This window comes from Lathyrus oleraceus, chromosome 6, assembly GCF_024323335.1.
Source record: "Lathyrus oleraceus cultivar Zhongwan6 chromosome 6, CAAS_Psat_ZW6_1.0, whole genome shotgun sequence".
NCBI lineage: Eukaryota > Viridiplantae > Streptophyta > Magnoliopsida > Fabales > Fabaceae > Lathyrus > Lathyrus oleraceus.
In genome coordinates, this window is record NC_066584.1 from 161,910,282 (window position 1) to 161,922,062 (window position 11,781).

At 41.8% G+C, this 11,781-nt stretch overlaps 1 pseudogene; it reads right to left on the bottom strand.

Annotated features, from left to right (window-relative positions):
- Positions 1 to 579: 579 nt before the first annotated feature.
- On the bottom strand, positions 580 to 679 carry LOC127098953 (uncharacterized; annotated as a pseudogene).
- Between the last annotated feature and the right edge of the window lie 11,102 nt (positions 680 to 11,781).

Consider the following 11,781-nt stretch of genomic DNA (forward strand, 5'->3'; position numbering starts at 1 on the left):
TTTTTCTTCTATTCTTTCTTTCGTTGATTTGTATGCCACGCACTCGCTCACAAGGCGAACCGCTCTATCTACGAATCAACGATATCGAACTATATCTCCGAGTCTTACGACGAATTCGGGAATATCGTGCTGCAAACAATCTCCCTCCTATAGAACTTCCTGATTTCAAAAACCTTTTTCCTTCGATAACCGAGATGGCAGAACCAGCTCGTGCTCTTAGAGATTACGCCGCTCCATCGCAAGATGAGCCGCATTCAAGTATTGCTCCGCCCGCAATCGAAGCAAACAACTTCGAACTTAAACCTTCGCTGTTGCAGGCTGTGCAACAGAACCAATTCTCTGGAAATCCTACCGAGGATCCAAACCTTCATTTATCCGTATTTGTTCAATACGCTGATACTGTTAAAGCTAATGGTGTCACTTCAGAGGCAATTCGACTTCGTCTTTTTCCTTTCTCATTAAGAGATAGCGCTAGAAGATGGCTTCAATCTCTCCCTTCCAACTCAGTCACCACATGGAACGAGTTGAAGAAAGTTTTTCTTGCCCGATACTTTCCGCCAAGCAAAACAGCTATGTTAAGAGCCCAGATAAACGGATTTAAACAGAAAGACAACGAGTCTCTCTTCGAAGCATGGGAAAGATACAAAGACATGATGAGACTTTGCCCACACCATGGTTTGGAAGACTGGTTAGTAATTCACACATTTTATAATGGTCTCTTATACAACACAAGGTTAACAATAGACGCCGCTGCAGGTGGTGCATTGATGAACAAACCTTATGCTGATGCTTACCAGCTTATCGAGAGCATGGCCCAAAACCACTATCAGTGGGGAACCGAACGAACAACGGTGGAAAAACCTCAAACGAAAACTGGCATGTACGAGATAAGTAACCTTGATCACGTTAACGCAAAAGTGGATGCTTTGGTCCAGAAAATTGAAAGTTTAAACGTATCACCTCCAGCCGCCGTGGTTGCTATAACTCAGAATTGCGAGGTCTGTGGAATCCAAGGCCACACTCCTACGGACTGTCAACTCTTGACAGGAATCCAAGCAGAGCAAGTAAACTATGCTCAAGGAAGCCCCTACTCGAATACCTATAACTCAAATTGGAAGAACCATCCAAACTTTTCATATAAGAGTAATAACGCTTTGTACGCACCTGGACAGTCTCCAAATCAAGCCCCAGCTATACCTCCGGGATATCAGAAACCGAACCCATCCATGCCTAACAATAACGCCCCTAGGAAATCCAACTTGGAAATCATGATGGAAAACTTTATAGCTTCCCAACAACAAACCAATAAAGATTTCTTAAACCAGAATGTACACACTGGCGAACAACTTAAACAACTAGCAAGCAAAGTAGATGCCTTGGCTACCCATAACAAAATGCTGGAAACACAAATATCACAAGTAGCCCAACAACAAGCACCTACTGCTGCCCCAACTGGTACATTCCCTGGACAGCCCCAACCTAACCCGAGAAGCCACGCTCATGCAATTATATTAAGAAGTGGAACGGAAGTGGAAGGACCGTCTGATCCAAGGATAGAAAACCAAAACCCTAAGAAATCAACTGAGGAAAGTGAACTTAAGGAAAAGGAAGAGAGTAATAAGGAAACCCTAGAAAAGAAGGAACCTTATGTACCTCCACCACCTTACAAACCACCTATACCTTACCCTCAAAGGCTTGTTAAAACCAAAGATGCGGGCCAATTTAGAAAATTTGTTGATCTCCTTAAACAATTAAACGTTACAATTCCGTTCACCGAAGCTATTACGCAGATGCCCTCATATGCCAAATTCTTAAAAGAAATCCTTTCTAATAAGAGGAAACTTGAGGATAGCGAAACCGTTACACTCCCTGCCGAATGTAGCGCTATAATCCAAAACATGCCCCCTAAACTCAAGGATCCAGGTAGTTTCTCTATACCCTGTCACATAGGAAAATTTGTCATCGACAAAGCCTTATGCGATTTAGGAGCCGGAATTAGCGTTATGCCTTTATCCATATGTAAGAAACTGGAAATGGGAGAATTAAGACCAACCAAAATGTCTGTGCAACTAGCAGATCGTTCCATCAAATATCCTGTAGGAATCCTTGAAAACGTTCCCGTACGCATAGGTCAATTCTACATTCCCACTGATTTTACAATTATGGACATTAGAGAAGATGATATTACACCCATTATACTGGGAAGACCATTCTTAGCAACTGCCGGTGCAATCATAGATGTAAAACGAGGACGACTCACCTTCGAAGTAGGTGAAGAGAAAATTGAATTCATTCTTTCCCAATTCTTGAAAGCACCTGCAATAGAAGATACATGTTACTTCATGGATATCATCGATGAATGCATAAAAGAAGCAGAGTCAGGAGAAGACAAATCACCTGACTGCCTTGTAGAAGACAAATCATACCAATGTTTAGCAATAACACCGGATCCTACGCAATGTCTTAACAAACCAACCCCTGACCTGAAAACACTTCCCAAAAATCTGAGATATGAATTCCTAGACTTAGAACTCGAACGACCTGTGATAGTTAATGCAGACCTAGGTGTCGCATCGCGCGAAAAACCGGCGGGAAAACAAGAACAACAGAGCCGCCACCGTGCGTTATTTATCCCAAAAGAGGGAAAGGAAACGCTCAGAGTAAACCTGGGAAAGAACATGGTCTCGCGACCAAAGAGAATGGGTTCGGGAGTCGGTTATGCGAAGGGAAGGTATTAGCACCCCTACGCATCCGTAGTACTCTACGGGATCCACGCACACTAGAAAGGAAAATTGGTTGCTAAACACTGCTCACACTCACACACACTGGCTGAAAGAAACGCAAGAGACTGACTGAAACTGAACTCGGCAGGATGTCGCATCCTGGGCCTACTTAGTCTATCAGGCATAGACATCAGAGTCGAAGTAGTTCGGACTGGGGAAACGACACATGCTCGCTAGGATATCGCATCCTATGCATACGTATCTTCTCGGACGAGAGAAGAATCAGAGCATTCGTAGCTCGGCTGACACGCACATAAACAAACACTGGCAGAGGCAAACATGGAGCCTGAATGCCAATCACTGGACTTACATCAGCATCCGAACCAAAACACACACAAGGAGGCAAACGTGGAGCCTGAATGCCAATAGCTGGGCTTACATCAGCATCCGAACCAAAACAACACAACAGATAGATAGGGAGTCGGGGACTCAGCCTATAACTGTCAAACACACACAAACAAGACAGACAGCAAATGCTAAGGAGTCAAGGACTCGAGCCTAGCAAAGGTCAGACAGCACGCACAAAAAGAAAGAAAAGGCGCCCGGAGAGATCAGCTCAATCTCCTGCCTACATACTTCATCTGGTATGAAGATCAGGGCGATGTAGTTCCCCTACGCAGGGATAAAGGACTAGCCTAACCAGATAACAGAGGGAGACACAACACTAGGGAGACTACGACTCGAGCCTAGATGTTATCATGCAAAATCATCCCTAAGTTAAGGTTTCTAGCTAAATGGCACAAGGGCCAACCTATCCTAAGTATGGCTCACACAGGAAGCAAGCCACACACACTTAACTTGCACAGGAAGCAAGCCAAGCAAAACCTAACTTGCACAGGAAGCAAGTCTAAACTAATCCTGACTTGCACAGGAAGCAAGTCAAACAATCCTATCTTGCACAGGAAGCAAGCCAAACAATCCTACAAGCACAGATAGTACACGCTATACACAAACAAGTGGCTCAAACAAGGGTTAGGTTTTAGTCAAGGGGTCATATCAACCTCAACAAACAAACCTCTGGAATGGGGTGAGTGTTGCTCTTAACCTTGCCATTGAGGGGCTAAGGTGAAGCAGATGAAAGGATGAAGTGAGGATGAGACCTCACAGCTCTTGTCCCTGGCCTGGGAGAGCTCAAGACAAGAATGTGTGGGTTCAGAAAGTGGGAACCCTTCTACACATTTAAAACTGACTCAACTGTGCAATTGCACAAGATCTTGGGTTTGTATCTGCAATGCATCAACACAGTGGTGTGAGCAAAGCAGATGACACACTGAATAGTGGGGGATAGATTGCATATCCCTACCTTCCACCAATTGCCTCTTCACTTAGGAGGTCTTTGACTCTATGCAAGGACAAAAGTAAACAGTCACAAACATTGCCTCTTAAGGAGGACTTCAGACAGTTGCCTGGCCAAGTAACAGGCCAGGTCTTCCAGACTACATGAAGACAAAGAGACATACCTCAATGCAAATTGCTTATACAAGCAAAGCAAAGCAAAAGTTCACAAGGAACTAAAAGCAACTAAATTACCTGAAATCAGTCAAGCACAGTTAGTATACAAGTCAGAGTTAAATCAAAATGAAACAGACATCAACCAGTCAACACAAGCAAGTGAATGTGCAAGGCACAAGGCTTAAGGCATGTGAGCCAAGCCACCTACAAAACAAACAAGTTAGACAATGATATTCAAGCAAGCTCAATCAAATTGTAATGATCTCTTTGAAGCATTTGTAGCTTAACCTGAAAACATAAGCTCAAAAGTGAGTACCAGGACCACTAGGGCAAGCCTAGGGTCAAAAATAAATGAGAAAGTCAAAACAGCAAGGGATATCCAATCAAAGTCAAGTTTAAACATTCAAGAAACAAACTCAATTGGGTTCGCATTCATATCCATCACTATCATCATTTCATGAACCATTTAGGTCAAAGTATGGCAAACAGAAGCTCATAGAAGTCAACAGCAAGACTTGCATCAAAAGCAATCTAAACATTTTCCAAAAATCATCAAATAAATCATGACCAATCCTAACACATAGCATGGTATGCATGTCAAATTTCATCTCATTTGGACAAGTGGAAGGCAGTCAATGAAAATCAGAAAGTCAAAGCAATTTTGAACATACTCAAAGAAGTCAACCAAACATGTATCAACTTAGAAAAATCATAAGTCAAGAATGGTGTATGATAAATGAATGGTACCAAAACCATGGTAAAGATGAGGATGTCTAGTTATCTCATGCAAAATTTCATGTCCATCTAATAAAGTATGAGAATTTCACAAATGAAGTGGGAACATGTGTCACACAAAGTCAACAATTGACTAGGCAGGGGATAAAATCTCAAACAATTAGGAAAATAGTTCAAATAAATCCAACAAAATTCACAAGTCAACTAGACATACAAGAGTAGGCTCATGCAAAATTTCAATCCATTTAGAGGTCAAGAAGCATGGTAATGAAAATCATGAAGTTGGACATCAATGGTGTGACACAAATTGTCACACCCTAATTCAAAAAATCATATCTCACAAACTACAAATGATAAAATCACAAACTCTACACCAAAATCACCATGAGTGTGTCTAGTTTAAGAACAAAAAATTTGGGAGCCATTGGATACATTCTCATCATTTCACAATTGATTTGGCAAAGTGTACAAAATTTGGTCACATGTCACAAACCCTAGCACCATTTAAAATTCGACCATGAAAAAATTCTGGAAAATATATGACAAAAAACTAGAGATCAAGATGGACACAACACAAAAAATCCCATTAAATTTGGATTAAAAATGAACAAGTTATGATTTTTGTAAGTTTGAGTGATTAAATGAAATAAAAATTGAAAATTAAATGGATTAATGGAATAAATAAAGAAACAATGGGGGGGGGGGGGGGGGGGGGGTCAACGCCCCGGTCAACGCGCTCAGTAGCAGCGCTCCTTTTTAAATATATATTTTAGAAGGCATTTAATAATTGAATTGGCATCGCGCCCCAGTGGTAAAACACTTGGTATTTGAAGCAGGGGTCTGGGGTTCGAATCCCCCTCGCCCCAGGCCTTTTGGAATTTAATTTAGAAACAAGGCAAGGCAATTGCTACAATGCAGAAAACACATTACAGTATAGAAAAAAAAGCCCTTACAGTAGCAGCAGCATCATACAGTAGCAGAAAAAAAATGAATTGAAATTTTTTTTTGTTCCAAATCCAAGAAAAAACATATCAATGTGTACATCTAAGCATATACATCAATAATCTAAAATTATTTTTCATCAATTTAGTTCAAAACGGAAGAAACAAACAAAAACAACTTTGACCATCAAACTTAAAATCCACTTTTCTCTCTTGATACCTAACCATTTGTCTCGATTCAAAGCCCATCATGTTTATGGTGAAGAGATCTATAAAATGTATTACATGATTTTGGAAAAGGTTGAGGTCGAAAACTCACCTAATTTGTGGGACAGTCGTGATGTAGCTGTTGTTTTGTTACAATTAGCCAAAACAGTTGCTCAGCAAGTGTCCAGGAGGTGAATGGTGGAGTTGGCTTGGTTCATGGATGCTGGAAAATGCTCAAACCATGGACTGTCATGGATGATATTTGAAAAGAGCAGTCCGACAACAGCCCTCCCGGTTGGAGAATGGCAGCTAAAATGCACTTATAAAGATGCTTGAATGATGTAGCAATACTAACCAGGTCGTGGCCTTTGAGGTTTTTTGGAAGAGCTTGGAAAAATGCAGGCAAGATAATGTTTTTTGAGAGAGTGAAGTTCTGTGTTTTTCAGCTGCTAATAAGGTTTACCAAGACAGAAAATGATGGAAAATATTGTATTGATCAAGGCCAGGTTTTGTTCCTTTTGGAAGTTTTTTGACTGCTTTTGGAAAATGGCCAAAATGTGGTTTTGAGCATGAGTGAATTTCTGTTGTGTATGGTTGCCTCTAGTGTGTGCCATGGACAGAAAAAATGATCATAAATCTTCTGTTGAGAGGTACAAGGCATGGCTCATGAAGGTATGGATAGGTATGGTTGCAAAGTGTACTTTTTCTCCAAAATCAAGCAAGCAAGCATGGCCTTTTTTTACTGGTTTTTTAGGCTGCAAATGAGGCTTCAAATGACAGCAAATGATGCATAATGCTGCTGTCCTTTTGAGGTACATGGCATGGTATGAAGTAGCATGGTTTAGCATGATGAAAAGTGTCCTTTTTTGCAAATTCCAAGCAACTAAGCAATGATTCACATGTGCTGCATAATTTGAGCTTGCAAACACACTTAAAATGATATTTATGAGCTGTTCCAAATGGCCAAATGTTGAAAAAATGTTTAAATCAAAAAGTCAACTCTTGGTCAAACTTACATTTAAATGAAAAAGGTCAAAATATGCCATTTTGATTGGTGAAGTTTTGGCTCATGAAATTTATATTTTTGGAAAGAGGGGATCAAATGTGACTTGTAGGAAAAAACCCCACCAAAATTGGCCAAACGGTTTGGGAGATATGCCCCTTTGAAGTTCAAGATTTTCTGAAATCGATTCGATCATAACTTGCCAACCACACATGGGAATTGAGAGTTCTAGGACTTTTTGGAAATGGGAGAACAAGATCTTCAACTTTCATGTTGGGCAAAAATTCATTTGAGGCTTGTATCACAATGTAAGTTTGAGGATCAAGACTTTCCATTTATGGCAGGTTTCAGTTACAGGCCCAGTTTCCATTTTGGGAAATTCATGATCTGGCTTCAAATTCTTCCATGATGGTGTTTGGCATGATGTATGATGACTATTTGGACATGAATGAACTCTCACAAACCAATTCCAATCATCCAATCACTGATTAAATGGACAGTTGACCAACAGTTGACTTTTAGGGTTTCTGACTGATTATGCATTGACTGATGACTTCCAAACCCTAATTCCTTGAGGACTTGACTTCAAATGATGTCCCAAGTTGTATGAACTCTTGATTATTGACCATGGTGCCCAAATTCCACAAGAATGACCACCATCCATTGCCTTGACTGACAGTTGACCTTTTTTAGGGTTTTTGACTATCTGTGCATGAACTGATGACCTCTGAGCCTTCAATCCTTGACCAAAATACTTCAAATGGATCCCCAAGTCATGTGAACTTGTTGGGCAAACCCCAAGGCCTTGATTCAATGAGAAATTCCTTTGCTTGCTTGGTTGACTGATCAGGAGATTAGTTTGACCTAATTCTTGATTGCTTGCACTTGAGGCAACTGGGAACAATGCAAATGCTATGCAATGGATCATGATATGCTATGACCTAATATGAAAATGTATGTATAATGGTAGGTGCAAATTTGAGGTGCTACAGCTGCCCCTATTCAATCAGCTGGGAACCCGAATGGATGAGAGCAACGGCTGTCAGACTTTCAGGGTAAACAGGGATTGAATACCAAAGAACCGTAGAATTTGCACAGTACTGGATATGATACCAAAGAACCACGTCATTTACCGATGACGACTGCAATTGACAGCTTCAGAAAAGCAAAACCACTTACCGATGGTTGAAGAACTGGAACTTTGATATTTACCGATATCAACTTCAGCACGACCATTTACCGATGGCGTCTGGGGAAAACAAACTTCTGAAAAAGCAAAACCATTTACCGATGGTTAGAACTTGATATTTACCGATATCAACTTCAGCCAGACCATTTACCGATATCAACTTCAGCCAGACCATTTACCGATGGCTGCTGGGAAACAGATTTGATGTAGAAAGGAAGCAAGACCATTTACCGACGGTGGCTTCAAAGAAACTTGACATTTACCGATGTCAACTTAGCAAGACCATTTACCGATGGCTGCTGCAACTGGGAATTTGATATTTACCGATATCGAAGAAAAACTGGGGCCATTTACCGATGGCATCTCCACTTGGGGAGGAATAAACTCTTTGTGGTGATACCAGACAAGACGTTTACCGACGACTTCTGGGGATCTTGATTTCACGACCAGACATTTACCGATGACTGGGATGAGACTCGGCGTTTACCGACATCGAAAGATGATGTTTACCTGACATCAAAAGAAATGACCAGACATTTACCGATGACTGGGGAAAAGACTCGATGTTTACCGACATCGAAAGATGATGTTTACCGACATCAAAAAATGACCAGACATTTACCGATGACTGGGGTGGGACTCGATGTTTACGGACATCGAAAGATGATGTTTACCGACATCAAAAGAAATGACCAGACATTTACCGATGACTGGGAATGAGAAATTTATTGGGGAGATACGAATATTTGCAACTGGAAACCAGATAGGACATTTACAGATGACTCTACTGGGGATTTCTAGTTGGGGATTATCAGACATTTACCGATGACTGAGGAAAAGACTCGATGTTTACTGACATCGAAAGATGATGTTTACCGACATCAAAAAGGACCAGACATTTACCGATGACTGGGATGAGACTCTATGTTTACCGACATCGAAAGATGATGTTTACCGACATCAAAATGACCAGACATTTACTGATGACTGGAGAGAACACTCGATGTTTACAGACACCGGAACAATGGCGTTTACCGACACCAAAAATGACCAGACATTTACCGATGACTGGGTGAGACTCGATGTTTACCGACACCGAAGGATGGTGTTTACCGACACCAAAAATGATGACCAGACATTTACTGATGACTGGAGAGAACACTCGATGTTTACAGACACCGAAACAATGGCGTTTACCGACACCAAAAATGACCAGACATTTACCGATGACTGGGTGAGACTCGATGTTTACCGACACCGAAGGATGGTGTTTACCGACACCAAAAATGATGACCAGACATTTACTGATGACTGGAGAGAACACTCGATGTTTACAGACACCGAAACAATGGCGTTTACCGACACCAAAAATGACCAGACATTTACCGATGACTGGGTGAGACTCGATGTTTACCGACACCGAAGGATGGTGTTTACCGACACCAAAAATGATGACCAGACATTTACTGATGACTGGAGAGAACACTCGATGTTTACAGACACCGAAACAATGGCGTTTACCGACACCAAAGAAACAACACACGCGGGTGCTGACAGGGTATTGACATTTACAAGATGACAGGGCAAGGCTAAACACTTGCAGGGGGTCTCACTGGGGAGAAGTAGGCTTTCCTTTCACCAACGGATGAGGAAATAAACCTCTGTGGGGATTGTCAACACCAAATGTTGACTGGAGCAACTGTAGCAAATGTGTCGTACAGGTTGAACAAAAATCCGCCTCTGCAGGGGATACGGTCTGATGGGGGTTTCGAACACATGAATGCATATGTTTGAATTTTTTCTATGGCGTAATGCTCCATTTTTGAATGGAAATGCTACGCATTCTGAGGATGCAATGATCACTACATGCAAAATGCAAATGAACCCTGGCTAGGGAGCCCAAAATGATCAGATACTCCGACTCTGTGGGGAGACTCTGACTGAGGAATACTCTGCGGGGAGAGCCTTGCTGGGGAATGCTTTGCGGAGAAAGCACCGACTTCTCACTCATGCTGGAGAAACACGACCGTTGCTGGGGATATCCTACACAGGACCCAATCCACTCGGTGACTCCGCTTGGGAAGCAATCAATACTCCGCTGGGGGAAGATAAATCAGGCAACTCTTTGGGGATAATACTCGCTGAGGAGTAACAAGACAACCTTACTGGGGAATGATAAAGCGACTTCGCTGGGGAATACTCAACCAAACTTCATGTAGAATAAACTCTGCCTTGGGGAATAACTGCTACTCCACTGGGGACGACCCAATCCACAGGTAGGATAAACCCAGCTGGGAGTGCACATGTCAATCTGTTACGGAAACCCATCCAATCCACTGGTAGGATAACTCTGCTGGAGAAATATTTCGTTGAAACCCGCTCCACTCGGGGAGGAAATGGCAAATACAGGCCTGCTGGGGATAGGCAATCCTTAGATCTGTTGGGAAATAGAAGGCACTATCCACGGATGTCTCTGCAGGGGAACATAGCTCTGGTAGCTTCCAAACTTGCTTGGGGAAAATATCTGCTGAGGAAACGTCCTCACAGATGCTGATCTAAAAAACAACACAACAAAATGCCCCCAGGGGAGACATGGACAAGATACGCTCAAGTGTCCTCAACATTCAAAATGATTTTCAAATGTTTTGTCATCCTGCAAACTATTGTTTAGCCTTCATGTTCTTATATGCAATGTTTATCAAAAATTCGGACATTTTGCAAACAAAACAGTAAAAATAAAAACAGAAAAGCTATTTATCTGAATAACGACTTTTATTGATTGAAAATGTGCCTGAAGAGGCAAATACATAGGGAAGCAATTCCTAGAAAGAGGTAATTGCGCATAAAAGGAAAAAATCTATCCTAATGGCAATGTGAATACGACATCCACTATTTCCCAATTCTGTTATAACTCACAGATCATCAGTTTTCCTCCCAACTCCTTGCTTTCTGAGAAGAATGACTGGACGGATCACATCTTTCGAGATGGCGGATGACAAAGCTTGATGAAGTACAGACAACTCAGACTGTAGTCTTCGCTTTAATCCCTAACTTTTGCCTGGATCGCCCTTTCGGGTTTTCAATCCACCGGGATACCCATTTTTGCCTAAGCCGCCCTTGCGGGTTTTCGACTTACCGGGTGTACGAATTTTTCATTTTTATCCCTAATTTTTGCCCGAACCTTTTCTTTCTGTTTTTTTTTGGTTCGCCGGGATGCCCTTTTTCTGCCTGGACTCTTTTATTCTTTTTGTCCAGCGGGTCGATTTATGCGAAGTATTTTTTGACTACATCTGAGTTGACAGGAGACGGAAAATCTTCACCATCCATAGTTGTAAGCATCAAGGCTCCACCGGAGAAGACCTTCTTCACAACATACGGACCTTCATAGTTAGGAGTCCACTTGCCCCTGTTGTCTGCACCGGGAGGAAGGATCCTCTTCAAAACTAAATCACCGATCTGAAATGTCCGAGG